General features: G+C 44.9%; 1 protein-coding gene across 2 annotated transcripts in view; it reads left to right on the plus strand.

Annotated features, from left to right (window-relative positions):
• Nucleotides 1–20,007, plus strand: part of LOC149448845 (interferon-induced, double-stranded RNA-activated protein kinase-like) — a 143,769-nt gene that overhangs the window by 98,894 nt on the left and 24,868 nt on the right. The window lies entirely within an intron of this gene.

A 20,007-nucleotide genomic window follows, 5' to 3' on the forward strand; every position in this document is an offset into this window, starting at 1 on the left:
ATAAACGCATGAGTAGAAAACTGCATCCATAAACACGTGGAATCATCTGAATGAAAATGAGCTTATTTAGATGTCTAAATGACTCGTTGGTCATATCTACTACGAGTCAACTTTGCCTGTGGTACCAGCTGCCACACATTGTGGCAGTGAGTCCACATGAGTCTTGCAAAGTTAAAACAAACCACTCAGATCTCAGTGGGGGAGATTCACTAAAAGTGGTGCATACAGAATCTGGTGCATTGTAACCAATTAGGTTTTAACTTTATTCAATTAAGCTTTGACATTAAAACGTGGAAGCTGATTGGTTACTATACACAGATGCACCAGTTTTAGTGAATCTCCCCCTTGTGTGTCATGCAACCGACCAAGATTAACAGGTAGATGCTTCCTTCAAAAGACACTGTGGTTGAGGTCATCCCAGAGGTGTCACCACAGTTATTTACTATCACAGTGGTGTCGGTGGTGCCAGTAAAAGGTTAGTGCTGATGAAGTGTATTTCATTGCAAACACTTTTGGTAGCTTACTCTATAGACTAAGGTGGCACCCTTAGTGGACCTTAGGTTTTATGTCCTGTACAGTCATGAATGTGTCACATTGTGCATACTAATTATAGTCTCCCTTTATGGCATTGCTAGTTTAACCACTTTCCCTCCAGAGGTTTTACCCCCCTTCCTGACCAGGCCATTTTTTGCGATATGGCGCTGCATTATTTTAACTGACAATTGCGCGGTCATGCAACACTGCAACCAAATGAAATTTATGTCCTTTTTTCCTACGAACGGAGCTTTCTTTTGGGGATATTTGATCGCCTCTGTGTTTTTTATTTTTTTGCGCTGTAAACAAAAAAAGACCAACAATTTTGAGAATAAATTTCATCATATATTTAGGCCAAAATGTATTGTGCGACATGTCTTTGCTAAAAAAAAAATCCCAATATGTGTAAATTAATTGGTTTACATGAAAGATATAGCGTCTACAGATGGCAGTATATATCCTGGAATTCTTTTTTGTAATACTAGTAATGGTGGCGATCAGCTACTTAAAGTGAGACTACAGGACTGCGGCGGACATTCTGATACTGGGGGGGAACAGACTGTCACTCACATCCCCAGTGACACTAATACAGTGATCAGTGCTAATAAAAAGCACTGACACTGTACTAATGACACTGGAAGGGGTTAACATCTGGGGCGATCTAAGGGTTTCCTGTTGTCAAGGTCCTACCTTTTCCAAGAGGTTATGTTACTCCATGTGCTGGCATCCATCTTGGATTTCTGCTGAGCATGGTGGGAATCTTTTATGCCTTCAGGTCTCTGTGGTCCATCCCCCAGAGGGGTGTGGCTGAGTATCAATCAGGATCAGGAAGGAAATTAGTGCTTCCAGCTCCACAGGCAATTCCTTGGCTGCGATCTCGTCCTTCAATGCATCAGAAAGACCCTGAGAAAACGCAGCCACCAGAGCCTCATTGTTCCAACCTACCTGATTGATACCAGGCTCAGGGAGAGGCCTTCACTCAAGGAACGCCTGCGGAGGCCTTCCAATCGACTGGCACCTGTGTTTTCTGTCCCACCCATTCCTTCCTCCCACGCCTCCTGGGGATAGATTGTCTGGTGGTGAGCCCATGCAGCTGGGATTTGCTCGCCTTTCCGAGGGAGAGTGGGCCGCTCGGCGCCGGGAGGGGCGCTGCCTGTACTGTGGCCTTGGTGGGCACTTTCGGCAGTCCTGTCCGGTCCGTCCGGGAAACGCTCGCACCTGAGATCCTGTCGGGGACAGATCTTGGGTGGAGTCTCCTCGTCCCCGGCGTTCCGCAGAGATAAACCACTGATCACCGTTGTCCTCTCTTGGGCGGAGGGCTCGGTGACGGCCCAGGCGTTGGTAGATTCTGGGGCCGGCGGGTTGTTTATGGACAGCCCCCTGCAGGCTCGAGTTACCCCATTGGTTCTCGAGGCGATAGATGGCAGGCCCCTGCAACCACCGCAGGTTACCCACGAGACCATACCAGTTGAAGTAGCGATTGGGGCTGTTCACTGGGAGTTGGCCTGTTTCCAGGTGATTTCTTCTCCGCACTATTCGGTGGTTTTGGGGTATCCTTGGCTCCAGACGCACAAGCCAACCTTTAATTGGCAAACGGCCGAGATTCTCTCGTGGTCTCCACAATGTGGGGCCGGGTGCATCCGTGGGCCGGTTAAGGTGTTGTGTGCTTCCTCGGACTCTGCGTTGCCCACCGATTTATGGGGAGTACCAGGACGTGTTTGATAAGGTATGCGCTGGTACCTTACCTGCTCATCCTCCTTACGACTGCGCCATATCCTTGCAACCCGGTGCCACTCCTCCGCGTGGCAGGGTGTATCCTCTCTCGGTTGCGGAGAATAAGGCCGTGGAGGAGTACGTTGCGGCTGCGCTTTCCCGGGGCACATTCGTAAGTCTACTTCCCCAGCAGGAGCGGGCTTTTTCTTTGTAAAGAAGAAGGGTGGTGAATTGAGGCCTTGCATCGATTATAGGGGTCTCAATCGAATCACCGTTAAGAATGCCTACCCGATTCCCTTGATTACTGAGTTGTTCGACCGCCTTAAGGGAGCAACAGTCTTTACCAAACTTGACCTTAGGGCGGCGTACAACCTCATACGAATCAAACAGGGGGATGAGTGGAAGACCGCGTTTAACACCAGAACCGGTCACCACGAATACCTGGTGATGCCCTTCAGGTTGTGTAACGCGCCCGCAGTTTTTCAGGAATTCATAAATGATGTCCTTCGTGACTTGTTGAAGCAGTGCGTGGTAGTTTACTTGGATGACATCCTGGTTTACTCTGCCTCCATGGAGTCCCATATCCAGGATGTCAAGCAGGTGCTGCAATGATTACGTGAGAACGAACTTTTTTGTAAACTTGAGAAGTGCGAATTCCATCGATCCCAAGTTGCCTTTTTGGGCTACATCATTTCTGCGGAGGGATTCTCCATGGACCCTCAGAAGGTTGCGGCGGTTCTGTAGTGGCCTCGTCCCAATGGTCTTCGGCCCATTCAGCGCTTTTTGGGTTTCGCCAAGTACTATCGGAAGTTCATCAGGAACTTCTCCGCGCTGGCAAAGCCTCTCTCAGACCTAACCAAGAAGGGCAGTGATCCTTACGAGTGGCCATCCGAGGCCATCGTAGCTTTCGAGGCTCTGAAATCCGCCTTCGCTTCGGCTCCGATACTGTCTCATCCCAATCCTGGATTGCCCTTCGTCCTTGAGGTTGATGCATCCAAGACGGGAGTAGGCGCTCTCCTGTCTCAACGTCGGTCACCCGATGGACCCCTACTTCCCTGTGGGTTCTACTCCAGGAAGCTTTCCTCTGCAGAGTGCAACTACCAGATTGGAGATAGGGAGTTGTTGGCAATCATTCTGGCTTTTAAGGAATGGAGGCACCTGCTCGAGGGCTCCGCGGTTCTGGTCCTCATTCTTACCGATCATAAGAACCTGACTTATCTTTCGGAGGCCAAAAGATTGACACCCCGTCAGGCCAGATGGGCCTTGTTCTTGTCGCGGTTCAACTATGTGGTCTCCTGTTTGCCTGGTTCCAAGAATGTCAGGGCTGATGCATTATCGCGGCAATACTCTGAGTTGTCCAGGGAGGACTCTGAGCCAACCTCGGTCATACCTCCGGATCAGATCCTGGCTGCCATTCGCACCAGTCTGACTTCTCCCATTGGGGAGCAGATTTTGGCGGCTCAAACTGACGCTCCTCCCGAGAGACCGGAGGGTAGATATTTTGTACCCGAGGGGTTGCGCACCCGTCTGCTGCGTACCTACCATAACTCCAAAACTGCCGGGCATCCGGGGAGGAACCAGTTGTCTTGGGTCGTCTCTCGGTTGTTCTGGTGGCCAACTCTCCGTGCCGACATTGCCTCTTATGTAGCGGCATGTTCGATCTGTGCCCAGAATAAATCTCCACGGCATCTTCCAATGGGTCTTCTGCAACCCATTCCCAATGGGGAGCATCCTTGGTCACACCTGGGCATGGACTTTATTGTAGACCTCCCTGTGTCTCGGGGTCATACGGTTATTCTCATGGTCGTCGATCGTTTTTCCAAAATGTGCCATTGTATTCCACTCAGGAAATTACCAACAGCGCAAGAATTGGCCACGGTCTTTTCCAGGGAGATTTTTCGCCTGCATGGGTTGCCCAAGGTGATTGTCTCAGACCGCGGGAGTCAGTTCGTGTCCAGATTCTGGCGCGCCTTCTGCTCCCAGTTGGGTATTAGTCTCTCCTTTTCTTCAGCCTACCACCCGCAGTCCAATGGGGCTGCGGAGCGTTCCAATCAGGCCTTAGAACAATTCCTTCGATGTTATATCTCGGACCATCAGGACGATTGGGCCAATCTCCTGCCTTGGGCAGAGTTTGCCAGGAACTCGGCGGTCAACTCCTCCTCCGGGATGTCTCCCTTCATGGCCAACTATGGGTACCAACCCGCGGTATTACCTGAGAGGTTCTCACCACAGGACATTCCGGCTGTGGAGAACCATCTTGCTGCCCTGCATTCTTCATGGGGGCAGATCCAGAGGGCCTTGAGGGACTCGGCTCTGCGTCAGAAGTTCCAGGCTGATCGCAGACGGTTGCCTGCTCCTTCATACCAGGTCGGCGATCGGGTGTGGTTGTCTACTCGTGACCTCAATCTTCGGGTGCCCACACCCAAACTAGCTCCCTGTTTTGTCGGTCCTTTTCGCATTCTCCGCAAGGTGAATCCGGTGGCCTATGCCCTTACCCTTCCGCCTGGGATGCGGATCTCCAATATCTTTTATGTATCACTGTTGAAACCTCTGATCTGCAATCGCTTCACTACCTCTCTGCCTCGGCCCCGTCCCATTCGGGTTGACGGTCATGAGGAGTATGAGGTGAGCTGGATCCTGAAGTCTCGATTGGTGCGCGGCCGATTACAGTTCCTGGTTCATTGGCGCGGTTATGGTCCCGAGGAGCATTCCTGGGTTCCTTCAGTGGATGTCCATGCTCCTGCCCTCCTCTGCGCTTTTCATACCCGCTTTCCTCAGAAACCTTTTGATGAGCTGCGGAGGGGGAGGGGCCCTTGAGGAGGAGGTACTGTCAAGGTCCTACCTTTTCCCAGAGGTTATGTTACTCCATGTGCTGGCATCCATCTTGGATTTCTGCTGAGCATGGTGGGAATCTTTTATGCCTTCAGGTCTCTGAGGTCCATCCCCCAGAGGGGTGTGGCTGAGTACATATAAGCCTGTGATCCGCACATGCTCTTTGCACTTGTGTCTTGTGTCTTTGTCTTGCTACATCTCTGTGTATACTCTCGGGACTCTTCTGGTATCTGACTCGGCTTGTGACTAAGACCATTCTCTGTGTTTTCCTTCGATCTGACCCTCCGTTGCTGAACCCGGCCCGTGACCTGTGATTCTCTGTCTACTGTTCTGTACCGTTTTGTCCCATTGTTGTCGACCCGGCCTGCCTGACTACGCTATTGTCATTCTTACCAGCTACACGCCATTGGCGGCGGCCATTACCGCAGCCGGGGTGTCTCGGGGGCCGCGACCTGGTTCCTGGCTGCGTCAAGTCCATCCCCACCATCAGGGGCCCTGGTGAAGGGCAGCCTGGGACTTAGACTCCTGAGGGACTTCGGTCTGTTGGTGGTGGTTGTCGTCAGCCAGTGGGTTACCCTGCCACTAGGCCTACTTGTCCGTTCCACAGCCCTGCCCTGACACCTGTGTGCTGTTTTACTGTGTGCTGTACTTTACTGTGTAAGCACATTGCTTTGTATTGCTCTGCTATGCAGAGCAATACAAAGGCGTGTGCTGGAGCTGACGGAAGAGATGTGTATTGTTTACATACAGACTTCTCCCTCGTCAGTGATACTCTGTGTGATTTTGCGCAGCCCTGCTGCCCTGTAGCAATATTTCTGCTATAGAGCGGCAGGAAAGCAGTAATTGTTTTACTATGCTGAAAACGTTTCATCTTATGCCCTGAGCAACCTGTTGCTTTCACGTTCACTCACTAAGGCTAGGTTTGCAAAGGCAGCAGTTTCTGACCTCTGAAAAGTGAAATCTGAGATAGATTGCTTTTCATAGTGCTTTGGAGCAGCATATTCCAGGCATTCAGGAGGTAATCATACCACCTCCTAAACTCCTGTTTTTAATTTTTGTTTTGCCAAATGACAATTTTTCATTGCGCTAATGCACTGCAGCCCCATTGACTATCTGGGAGGGAGTGACAGGCAGTGCCACCTGTTTGGAGTGTCGTTTTCCACTGTGTTTTCGCCCATATATGTGACTGTATAGCCATGTAGGCTGCACAGATAAGAAAAGGAGGAAATTAAGAGCGTAGAAGAGAACTGAAGCATGCTAAGTAGATGACAGCAGCTGGTTTAAACAATCTCAGGCTGTAATTGGGGCACAGAGAAGACGGGAGGGACAGCTGATGGTAGGATTAACCAGGTATATTTCACTTTAAACAAAACAAATCTTTAGTGATTTTGGGAGTATGAACACTCTGTTATATAACATAGTCTGTGTTTAATGAAACTTTAGGTAGACAGTCGGGGGGGGGGGGGTAAAACACAACCAAACCACATGTTCCCATTCACATAGAATCATTTAAAAAAATATTTAACAATTGCCTTTTGCTTTATTTAAATATTCTTTTCTGAAAACTCCAGGTCTAAAAAATCCTACTTTGCCCCCTTTCTCTGTAATGTTTATGAAGGGGCTGGAAAGTTAAAATTTTATTAATATTGCCTGTACTATGCTAGCAGATCTCATCAGTTGTAAACTAGATTTGAACACGGTCTTAACAAAGACTTAAAGATCTAGAAGCTTTATTTATGCATTGTATGTTAAAGGTAGGGAAACTGAACATGTCTCCAGGCAGTGAGATGACAGACTCACTGTGAAATTGTTCACAGTAGCTTCAGTCTGCCCAGACACCTGCTCCAAACATACATCCAAAAGGTAAGAAATATTTTTTAATTTTTTTTAGGTATGCTGTGTGAATGAGAACATGTAACAAACATATATTGTGATTTTCTCAAATTTAACTGCAGAAAATAAAATATTTAATCATAAAAGATATATAACATCAAAGATTCCACAATTACACAACCTTTAGATGAGTACTTAAAAGGAGCCTACTTTCCTAAATAAAAATTTACTTTTGGAAGATTAAGTTGAAATATTTTAGTATTTAAAATACTGTATGCCGATTGATTAGATACAGGCTCAAAAACCAATACAGCAAACATCAACATGGTTTAAACACTTGCCGCCCACTCACAGTAAATTGACTGAGAGTGGGCGGCACGCTCAGGCACCTCCTGGTTTTCAGGTGCACATGCGCATGCCCCCGTCTGACATGTTCTGTGACTGGCTACATCAAAAGTTTGTCAGCCGGTTTCAGCCAATGATTTTGGTCATGAACCTGCTAATCTGCTGTAGCCAATCACAGCACAGCCCCGTGTCTGTTTGTAAACAGAACACACAGGATCTGGCAAGTTCTTCCTCCCTGAGCTTTATTCATTCAGGGAGAGACAGACTGATCCTTTTAAAGTAAAAGCAGCACATATACACGTGCATACACTTGGTAGGCACGTTTAACCCTTTGACTGCCGTGTCACCAGTGTCATTACTACAGTGTACAGTATTTATTACTGATCGCTGTATTAGTGTCACTAGCAACGTCACAGTCACTTAGCGTTCCTCCCAGCCAGTGTCAATTAGTGCCAGATTGCCTGCCACATTATTGCAGTCACACTTTACTGTAGGTTGCTGATCACTGCCATTACTAGTATAGTGTCTGTCTAGACCAGTATCCTGATTACGATCTGAACTACTGCATACTAGTGTCTTCAATAGTATAGTGTGATTTTTCTGATCACTGCCACCTCTGATACATTGTCCACAAAACCACAGTCTTGGCAAGATCAGGCCTGATTAATTTTATTTCTAGAGTGCAAGCAGTCCCTGATTGCTAGCCAGGAGCTCTTTTTCCCATAGTCACCACTGCGTATCTATAAAGTAAGTGCCCAAAAAAGAGTACACTATTGAAGGCTTACAGGATTCTGAGCAATTCCAGATGAGAGCGAAAGGGATGCCCATTGTCAGAATCAAGCTCAGAATATGAACCTGTAGAAATCAGTGGCACCCTGACAGCTAGCTTGGACGATGGTGAAGAGGTCCCTGCTAAAACCAGGCGTACCTGACCCCATGTTGCTAAAATGCTAGAAACACATACCGTATATACTCGAGTATAAGCCGACCCGAATATAAGCCGAGGTACCTAAGTTTACCACAAAAAACTGGGAAAAACTATTGACTCGAGTATAAGCCGAGGGTGGGAAATGAGGCACCTACTAGTCAATGTAAAAAATTGGTGTCAGTGGGAGGAATAGTGCCCCATCATTGGTGTCAGTCGGAGGAATAGTGCCCCATCATTGGTATCACTGGGAGGAATAGTGCCCCATCGTTGGTGTCAGTGGGAGGAATAATGCCCCACCATTAGTATCAGTGGGAGGAATAGTGCCCCATCATTAGTATCAGTGGGAGGAATAGTGCCCCATCATTGGTGTCAGTGGGAGGAATAGTGCCCCATCATTGGTGTCAGTGGGAGGAATAGTGCCCCATCATTGGTGTCAGTGGGAGGAATAGTGCCCCATCATTGGTGTCAGTGGGAGGAATAGTGCCCCATCATTGGTATCACTGGGAGGAATAGTGCCCCATCGTTGGTGTCAGTGGGAGGAATAATGCCCCATCATTAGTATCAGTGGGAGGAATAGTGCCCCATCATTGGTGTCAGTGGGAGGAATAGTGCCCCATCGTTGGTGTAAGTGGGAGGAATAATGCCCCATCATTAGTATCAGTGACACCAATGATGCAGCACTATTCCTCTCACTGACACCAATGACACTTGCTGACCCCTGTTGCAGTATGGTGCTGCTGCAGCCAGCATATGTGGTTGCAGCAGCACCTCTGCACTGCACACTTACCGGCTTTTCCCTCACTCGATTTTCGCGGGTCCGCTCGGCTCCGCCTCCTCGCCCGTGATTGGCCGCCTGTGTACCTTTCCTGAGCTACAGTTCTGGCGGCCAATCACCGGTGAGGAGGCGGAGCCGAGCGGCAGGAGTGAGGGAGTGGCCGGAGTGACGGAAGGAGCAGCGGTTCCTGGATGGATCATCGGGAGCCAGGTAAGAGACAGCAGCCCTCTGCCCACCCCTGTACGCGCCCCCCTTGACGGAGCCTCGCGCCCCCCCAGGGGGGGCACGCCCCACTATCTGCAGATGTTGACTCAAGTATAAGCCGAGGGGGCCGTTTTTCAGCACAAAAAATGTGCTGAAAAACTCGGCTTATACTCGAGTATATACGGTAATTATGCTCAGATGCAGCAGGGCACAAGTGCTAGCACTGCACTACTATTTGGTGATCTGTTGCACACCCTGTCCTTTTAGACTAAAGTATTTCACGGTGAAGCTGAGCACACAAGCAGTGCAGTACAAGCTGGTGAGGTGGCTAGCAATCGCAGCGTAATGCAACTGCTGCGACCAAGAATTAGAGTACAGGCTCGTAGACCCATAGTAGCCTTCCAGAGGTGCTTGCAAACTCTAATTGGCTGACCCCAGATTCAGCAGCGCTCATTATTCACAGCCAAGCCCGGGGTTCAGGTGGAAACAGCCAACTTAACAATGGCCCTTGACTTTTTTAAGTTGTTTTTCACTAAACACTTCTATAATTAAATTGTGGATCAGTGTAATGTTTACGCCTAACAGTACATCGCTGCCAACCGAAATTCAAACCTTGCTATGCCATTCAAGTGGAAACCTATCACGGTTTCCAAACGTAAAACTTTTTTGGGCCTAACCCTTAACATGGGCATTACAAAAAAGAATGAATTGTGGTCATATTGGTCCACAGACCTGATTCATCATATGTCTGTGTTCTCTGATGCAATGGCTAGGAGAAGATATGAGACAGTAATGCGTTTCATTTTGGTGACAATACCCTCTGTTGTTCCTGGGGTAACCTTGACAATAATCAGTTCCACAAAATTCGGCCACTCATAAATTACCTGATTCAGAAATTTGCAGGTGCGTATACCCCCCAATAAAACAGGTGAATGGACCAGTTCCGTGTACATTTTCATGGCTGGGTTGCAATAAAAATGACAAAAATACATTTTGCGCTTTACCCAACCAATCTAGTGTGAAAGTGAACTTTTGCAATTAATAAATCTGAATACTCAGTTAATAAAAATGGAAATATATACTGTTCCCTTACATACAAATAAACGTGTCAAGTATTCCAATAAAACAACAACTGATCAGTGCAATAAATGGTCAAAAAATACATATAAATGTATGTGTATATGAACATACATATATTAAAAATATATCGATAAATAAAAATTCCCAAATTAAATGGTGAGGAAAGTGCTCTGTGGTGCAAAACATCAAATAAGGTGCTCTTCAAAAGAAACAAGCAAGCCTCTTACCAGATAGGCATGATTTCAAGCTATTGAGATCTAATCAGCATATGTATTATGGCAATGGGCTGGCGCTCTCACAATCAAACCCTCGCTGGAAAAAAGACTTGGCTGCAGTCCCACCAAACAGTATGGTATCAAATACCGCTCATCGCAATAACATGGAGGGATTGAACAAGAGAAACCTCATGGTGCAGTATATGAAAACCAACTGTTTTATTAAAAAGTATTGCACTTACAAACAGGTGAATAAAAAAAGGCAACAGACAACTCAATGTGTTTGCCCTGCCGCAGTCTCAGTACGCACGCTGGTGCATGATAATGTCACACAAGAACTCTGCCCGGCGCGTTTCCCCAAAAATGGTGTTCTCTGGAATTGGAGATCACTTGTACAATGTCAGAAGTCATCAATTTAAAGGGAAAAAGACCTGAAAGTACTCAATATTGCTGTATGCAGCCACAAGAGATACCATGAACCAATGTAGACTATCGAATAAGATCACAAAAAATCATATCAATTTATAAAAAAGAAAAAGGTAAGTTTTACCAAGAAAAATGTAATTATTTGATGTAAACAAGTAAAAAGTAAAAATAGCACCATCTTGTGGCTACATATGAATACAACATAAAAAGAAAAAAATAATTTATGGATGTATAAAATACATAAGAACAACAATATTATTATATGAGAATGAAAAAACATAAAAATAAAAACAAATATTATACAAATACCCACTTGGAAAATAAATTCACAAAAATACTACAAATATACTACAAACAATTAATACAACAATTAATAAAGGAGAAAAAATTTAAAATATAAAGATAAAACACAAATATCAAATTAAAAATCAATGTAAAACGAAGGAAGTTTCTCTCCCATCATATATATCTAATAATTCAATCATTGTTAATAAAGTAATTAATATCCCATTCAACGTTGAGGCCCCATGGTTGATGGGTTTTAGGGTAAAACATCCATAGTGTTTTTTTCTGCTGGAGTGCAAAGCAGCAGTTGAACACAGCAGTGCATTTTCTGCTGGAGTGCAACGCAACAGTTGAACACAGCAGTTTAACAAAAGCAGGATAACTCAAGCAGCAGGAAGGTACAACAAAGAACTCTACTGCATGCTGGATGGACTGCAAGCAAACTCCCTGGAAAACATCTCCTACAAGTTTGATTCCCACTCTATTTACCTTTTAACAACCTCCCATCCGGCCGTTGTATATAAACAGCCAGACGGTGGCAGTGCAGAGGTAGGTGGCCGTTTATAAACGGCCTCCCCGCACCCTGCTTGTGCGCGCTCCCTGGGAGCGCGCAGCACCGTGATCCGGCACCCGCTGTGTCCTCCGGACACAGTAGAACATCGATCGTCATACAGGACCTCTCTGCGAGGTCCCGATCATGTGATCACTGACTGGCCAATCAGTGATCACATGAAGAGTTGTAAGCAAGATGTCACTTCTGACATCATTGCTTACTCCGTGTGAAATCTGTGAATGATCACAGAGATCACATGGTACAAGGCTATTCACACCAGCCTTGTATCATGTGGCAAGCTGTGACCAATTACAGCTCACACAGTAGTTCTCAATGGCTACAAGAATGCAGCCAGAGAGAAGAAATGATTGCTTTTACAGCCTTCATCAACCTCCACAAGTAGTACAGTGCTAGGGTGACAGTATGTAAAAAAAAAAACATAAATAATAATATTGAAAAAAAAATTAAAAATGTAAAAAAAGTTTTAAAAAATTACAATTTTTGGTTATAAACTAATTTGGGTTATTTTTTTTTTTTTTACTAAAAAGATAACGGAATACATTTTGGCCAAGATTTATGATGAAATATTATTTATTTGCAAAATGTTATAAGAAAAACACTTTTTTTCAAAATTTTTGCACTTTTTCATTTACAGTTGCAAGAAAAAGTATGTGAACCCCTTGGGATTACGTGGAGTTTTGCATGAATTGGGCATAAAATGTGCTTTGAACGTCATCTAAGTCACAACAATAAAAGAACACAGTCTGCTGAACATAATACTACACAAACATGTAAACATTCACAGTGCAGGGAGGAAAAAGTATGTGCTGTATTCTGTATGGGCGTATTATGTGCTGTTGCAGCCATTGTTTTGTTGAATTACTTGTATGCTTTGGGTCATTGTCCTGTTGCATCACCCATCCTCTGCGGAGCTTCAGTTGGCGGACAGATGGTCGTACGTTTTCCTGCAAAATGTCTTGATAAACTATGGAATTCATTTTCCCATCAATGACAACAATCCGTCCAGGCCCTGAGGCAGCAATGCAGCCCCAAACCATGATGCTCCCTCCGCCATGTTTTACAGTGGGGATGAGGTTTTGATGTTGGTGTGCTGTGCCTTTTTTTCTCCACACATAGTGTTGTGTGTTCTTCCCAAACAACTCAATCTTGGTTTCATCTGTCCACAGTATATTTTGCCAGTAGTGCTGTGGAACATCCAGGTGCTCTTTTGCAAACTTCAAATGTGCTGCAATATTCTTTTTGGACAGCAATGGCTTCCTCCGTGGTGTCCTCCCATGTACTCCATTCTTGTTTAATGTTTTCCTTATTGTAGATGTGTCAACAAAAATTTTAGCATGTGCCAGATATTTCTGTAGGTCTTTAGCTGACACTCTGGGATTCTTCTTTACCTCATGCAGCAAGAGCTCTTTTCTGCGAGGCATGGTTCACATCAGACAGTGCTTCTTGAAACCAGTAAACCCAAAACAGGTGTGTGTTTTTTAAGGGCAGGACAGCTGTCAGCAACACATCCAATATCATCACACTGATTGGAGTCAAGGTTGGCTCACTCCTGGCTCCAATTAGCTCTGGGAGAAGTCATTAAGCTAGGGCCTCACATACTTTTTCCTCCCTGCACTGTGAATGTTTACATGTTATGTGCAATTAAACCATGGCAACATCTAATGTTTGTGTAGTATTATGTTCAGCAGACTGTGTTCTTCTATTGTTGTGACTTAGATGACGTTCAGAGCACATTTTATGCCCAATTCATGCAAAACGCCACATAATCCCAAGGGGGTCACATACTTTTTCTTGCAACTGTACATAGCAAAAACATAAAAATCCCAGTGGTGAATAAATCCCACCAAAATAAAGCTTTGTCAGTATTGCATGACTGTGCAATTGTCATTCAAAGTGTGATAGCACTGAAAGCTGAAAATTGCCTGGACAGGAAGGGGGTAAAAGTGTCTGGAATTGAAGTGGTTAATATGGCCCCCTCTACTCTTCCTTTTCATATTACTATCCTCTGTTCTCAAAATCTCATTTCTTTACCCCTCTGCTCCAACCCAAAGCTTATACATATCACCCTCACTTCTACCATCTCCCTACTACTGCTCTCATCACCTCCTGCTAATACTTTACTCACCTGCTGACCCAAACACCAGGACAGGAAGGCATGTGCACTCATATACATTCCACTCCCATCTCACTTTCCTCACCCTCCTTCTTCTAACCTCTGCGGATATCTCCCTAAACCCTGGTCCTCCAGTATCTCACCCCCACACCAGGCACCCCCTTCTTCCGGGAATAACCGCAATCCATTCAATCCCAATCCCCATGCTCCTAAAAACCACCCTTCCTTTTTCATGTGCACTCTGCAGTGCCCGCTCTGTAGTAAGCTCACCTCTGTCCATGACCTTTTTGTCTCCCACTCCCTTAACCTACTGGTAACTATAGAAACCTGGCTTCAAGCAGCAGATTCTGCTTCTCCCGCAGCACTGTCCTATGGAGGCCTTCTCTGGACTCACTTACCCAGACCCAGTGGTCAGAAAGGAGGTGGAGTTGGTTTGCTTCTATCCCCACTGAGCACCTTTCAAGTCCTCCTGACCCTCTCTCTCTATCCTTCTCTTCTGTCGAGACTCACTGCATTTGGCTGTTTTATCCCATTTCTCTGAGGATTGCAGTGATCTACCGGCCTCCTGGACCAGTGTTGCGCTTTCTTGATGACTTTTCTGCTTGGTTACCCTACTTTCTCTCCTTTGAAATACCCACAACCATTCTTGGAGATTTTAATGTCCCCATTAATGTGGCCAACCCAGCTACATCCCAACTCTTCAACCTAACCTCATCTTTTGCCTTGACACAATGGACACAGTCCTCCACTGGGAATATATTAGACCTTGTTTTCTCCCATCTTTGCACTCCCTACAACTTCACAAATACCCCCTTTCCTCTCTCTGATCACAATCTCATCACCTTCACAGTGTCCTCATTTTCAAACACTTATCCCTCCAAACAGCAAACAATTACCCACAGAAACCTTCACAACTTTAACCCTTCTCTTTTCCACTCTGCAACTGACCACCCCTATGACAGAATCTCTCCCCTGTCCTGCCCTGCCCTGGCCACTGCTCTCTACAACAGTTCGCTTTCATCCACACTAGACTCATTTGCTCCTCTAACTACACAAAGTATCAGGCCCCGACCATTACAACCGTGGCAGACTGACGACACCAGAAATCTTAAGCGACATAGTCGTGCACTGGAGTGATTGTGGCATAAAACGAAATCTCAGCAAGCATTCACCCTATATAAATCTGCTTTCTTAACATTCAATTCCTTCCTCCATGCTACCAAGCAAGCCTACTTTGTTACTCTTATCAATACCTTGTCATCCAGTCCTCGTCGTCTCTTCCCTACTTTTAACTCTCTACTTTCTCCACCTCCACCTCCACCCAGTAACTCACTCACTGCTTACGAGATTGCAAATCATTTCAAAAACAAAATTGATGCAATTCGTAGGGGCATCTCCACTACACAGACATCTATCCCACTCAGCATACCTTATACTAAACCTCCCTCAACACTTTCCTCTTTTGACCTTGCTACTAATGAAGAAGTCACTAAAGTTTTCTCAGAAGCCCGTCTCACCCCCTACCCCCTGGATCCTGTCCCCTCTCAACTACTATGGTCACCCTCTTCTTCTGTCCTATGCTCCCTCACTCACATCTTCAAACTCTCCCTTTCTAATGGTGTCTTCGCCACCCCTCTATGCATGCATGCACAGATGACTTCGATACTTAAAAAGCCCTCGCTGGACCCCACCAACCTGAACAACTTAAGACCCATTTCCCTGCTCCCATTTACCTCTAAACTCTTAGAACGCTTAGTCTACAATCGCCTGAGCTCCTACCTGACTGACAACAATCTTCTTGACCCTTTACAGTCTGGCTTTCACTCACTACACTCCACTAAAACTGCCCTACTAAAACTCACTAATGTTTTACTAACTGCTAAAACCAATGGCCACTACTCTATATTCTTACTACTTGACTTCTCTGCGGCTTTTGATACTGTTGACCATCCCCTCCTCCTCAAAAAACTCCACTGTCTTGGCCACCAAGACTCTCCTCTCTCCTGTTTCTCCTCCTACCTATCACAGCGCTCTTTCAGCGTTACCTATAACTCTGTCTCCTCCTCTCCACTTTCTCTTTCTGTAGAGTTCCCTCAAAGTTCTGTCCTTGGACCCTTTCTCTTCTCCATCTACACCTCCTCCCTTGGTCACTTTATAAACTCCCATGGCTTTAAGTACCATCTCTTTGTTGATGACATAAAATCTATCTTTCTACTCCTCACCTCACCCTTTCAGTCTCCTCTTGCATTACTAACCTACTAAGCAACATATCAGCATGGATGTCACTGCGCTACCACAAGTTAAATCTTTCCAAAACAGATCTCATACTATTCCCTCTCCTCTGACTTCTCCATCAAGATCAATAATACAACCATCTGTCCCTCCCCTCATGCCAGGGTACTAGGTGTAATCCTAGACTCCCATTTGTCCTTTCAGCCCCAAATCCAATCACTGTCCAAATCATGTAGGCTTCACCTCCGCAACATCTCCAGGATACTTCTGTTCTTAACCTCTGAAGCCACTAAGCAACTTATTTACTCCCTTGTTATCTCTCACCTTGACTATTGTAACTCCCTCCTCATTAGCCTACCTAATCGCAGGCTATCCCCTTTTCAGTCTATCATGAATGCTGCTACCAGACTCATCTACCTTACTAACCGTTCTGCTATCCCTCTCTGCCAATCCCTCCACTGGCTTCCCATTGCCCAATGAATAAAATTACATCACCAATCTTGTCTCCAAATAACACCCAAACCGTCCTCTCTGCTTCTCCCATGACTCTCTAGCTCCCTTGTCTCCTCCTCCCATGCTCATCTTCAGGACTTCTCCAGAGCCTCCCCCATCCTCTGGAACTCTCTACTCCAATCTATCTGACTATCGCCTACTCTGCCCACTTTTAGGTGATCTCTGAAAACCTATCTCTTCAGGGAAGCCTATCCTGCCTTCAGCTAATAACAGAATCTTCTATTCCTCCTATCAGTTCATCCCCCACAGCTATTACCTTTTGTACCATTAGCCCCTCCCTCTTAGAATGTAAGCTCCAAGCAGCAGGGCCCTCCTAACCCTCTTGTTTTGAACTGTATCGTTGCTGTATTGTCTCCATTTATATTGTAAAGCGCTGAGCAAACTGTTGGTGCTATATAAATCTTGTATAATAATAATAATAGACTCCCTTAGCACTACATGTGATGAAATCACAGCTCTTATAATCTTTACGAGTGACATTGGATGTAAAAGAAGATGTGCGAGCAGACTGTGTACTTTTGCACACCTTACATTTTTTCCATGAGTAAAAACCTTTAAGGTTCTCAAACATTTGATTTTGCACAGGTTTATCTACTAAATTAGATGCTACAATATCTCAAAGGGTATGTGTTTTTTGAAATATGACCTGTGGTCACGCTGGAAAGACTGGACCAAGGAGGCTATCTTCCCTGAGAATATTCCAATGTCTTCACAGCCTTCGAGATATTGAAGGATCCAAATCACCATTTTTTGGAAACACCTAAATTTTTTGGAAGATCTTATTTTTTGCCACAAGTTTTTGAAAAATGTTTGTCACTGATTTATTTCTCACACATGTCAAGGAAATAAGTGGCATTACACTCCAAAACACATTCTGCTGCATCTCCTGAGTGTGGGGATACCATATATGTGTGACTTTTTGGGAGCCTAGTCGTGTACGGGGGCCCAAAACCAAAGAACACCTTCAGGGCGTAACTTGCGCATTTGATTTCCTGACTACCTATCACAATTTTGGAGGCCCTGAAATGCCAGGATAGTACAAACATGCTCCAAATGACCCCTTTTTTTGGAAATAGACACTCCAAGGTATTTGCTAAGAGGTATGGTGAGTATTTTTGCAGATTTGTTGCCACAAGTTTTTGAAAAATAAAGAAAGAAAATTAAAATTATTTTTTTTTTTTTTTTTTTTTTTCATTTTTCAAAACCTTGTGACAAACCCAGTGACAAAAGATTAGATCTGCAAAATACTCACCATGCCTCTTATCAATGTTTGCCTCTTACCACGTATACCCATGACATGTGCAAAAAATATCTCAGTAAATTGGCAACTTTGTGTAAAAAAAAAAAAAAAAACATTTTATTTTAATTTTCCAAAAACTTGTGTCAAAAAATAAAATCTTCAGTGGACTTAACATGCCTCTCAGCAAATACATTAGGGTGTCCACTATCCAAAAAAGGGGTTCTTTGGGGGGTGGGGGGTTGTCCTGGCATGTTATGTTGGACTGCCTAACACATGAAATGTGTTAGGCAGTCCAAAAGTAAAAGCTGCGTAAATTCCAATGTCTTTACCATAGTTTGTAGATGATATAACTTTCACACAAACCAATTAATATACACCTAATGGGATTTTTTTTTTACCAAAGACATGTAGCAGAATACATTTTGGCCTAAATTTATTAAGAAATTTGATCTTATTAGATATGTTTTTATAACCAAATTTAGAAAATCTTTTTTTTTAATTGTTGTTCTATCCTTAGACAGTATGACATTGTGGTGAGTTTGCAATGTTCCTATATAGTGAAGGATTGACACAGTGGGTGTGTTCCTATTGTGTAGGAGTATAAGGTGAAGATTTGGCAACTTGTTCTCCGATAAAAGTACTTTATTCATAAAGAGTACAGTGTGCAAATTACAGGAGCTTACGCTTTTCAGTTAAAAAAACGTATTCATATTCCTTTCATCAGGAGAACAAGTTGCCGGCTCTTCACCTTGGCAAAGTGACATAATCTTGCATCGCTTCCTGCGCCCCCTGCTCCCCCTCCCCGGTCTAGGGAGAAAAGAGAGAACACAGCACTGAGTAAAAGGACTACATTTTACACACACACAATAGATTAGCACATTTAACCCTTTGATCATCCCTATTAACCCTGTGATCGCCCTGTCACCCAGCCAGTGTCAGTATATAAAATTTTTCACTGATCACTGCATTCCTGCCACTAGCGACATCAGATAACGTCAGAGTCAGTAAGCGCTCCACCCAGCCAGGGTCAGCTAGCGTTAGATTGCCCGCACACTATCACACTCATGCTATAGGTCGCTAATCACCCCAATTACAGAACAATATAATGATCATGAACAGAACTGTACTAGTGCCTGCTTAGTATAGTGTTCCTAAAAATGCAGTGTTAGCAAGATCAGCCTTGTTCGCTGCGAGCACTAGTGCTTAGCCATTCTGCTGTTTTTCACAAAAGGTTTGTACCAACTGGTTGTGGGCCAAAGCAATTTATACATCCAACAATACATCGCCGCCCACCCAAATTCAGCTCTTGCCAGACAATTCGCATGGAAACCTATCATGGTTTTTGAATTTAAAACGTTTTTGGGCCTAACCTTCAACATAGACATTGCAAAAAAATTGATTGCGGTCATTTTGATCCACAGAGCCAATTCATCGTATGCCTGTGCTCTCTGCTGTTACATATATGCCCAAGATGGACCAGCAATGTACTGGTACGCCATTGGACTTTGAGTGGTTTTACCGGGATGATGCCTGCAGCTACAGGCATCATCCAGTTATCGTTTTTTTCAGCTGGCCAGTTAGCTGCTGAATTGTTTTTACAAGCAGCGGGAAGGGACCCCCCCCCCCCCTTCCTGTCGCCTTCCACAGTTTTCTTGGGCTCTCCTGTCCTACAGGGGAGTCTGAGAATGCAGCTGGCAGATCCACTGGCTGACCGTAGTGCTGATCAGAGACCAGAATGGCTCCAATCATCTCTATAGTCTGAGAAATCGGAAGCTACGACATTTCATCACTTCAGTTTCTCAGGATATAAACAGCGCCATTTGTAAATTTGGAAAGCATCTGATCACACCGATCTTGGTGAGATTAGATAATGTAAGGGCAGAGGAGATATCTAGAGTCTGATAGACCCCAGATTTCTCAAAAAAAGAATACCTGTCATTGCCTATTGGAGTCAGAAGGGATATTTACATTCCATGTTATAGCAATAAAAGTGATAAAAAAAAAGAAGGGCACAGTGTAAAAATAATAAAAAAATAACTAAAAAAAAGCACCCTTGCCCCATTGCACTTGCGCGCAAGCGTTGACCCCGTGTCGGTATGTAAACAGTGTTTGCACCATGCATGTGAGGTATCGCCGTGAACATAACATCAAGGGCAGTAATCCTA

This window comes from Staurois parvus, unplaced genomic scaffold (assembly GCF_062004578.1).
Source record: "Staurois parvus isolate SC_StPar_1 unplaced genomic scaffold, SC_StPar_1.0 ptg000655l, whole genome shotgun sequence".
In the NCBI taxonomy this organism is placed as follows: Eukaryota; Metazoa; Chordata; class Amphibia; order Anura; family Ranidae; genus Staurois; species Staurois parvus.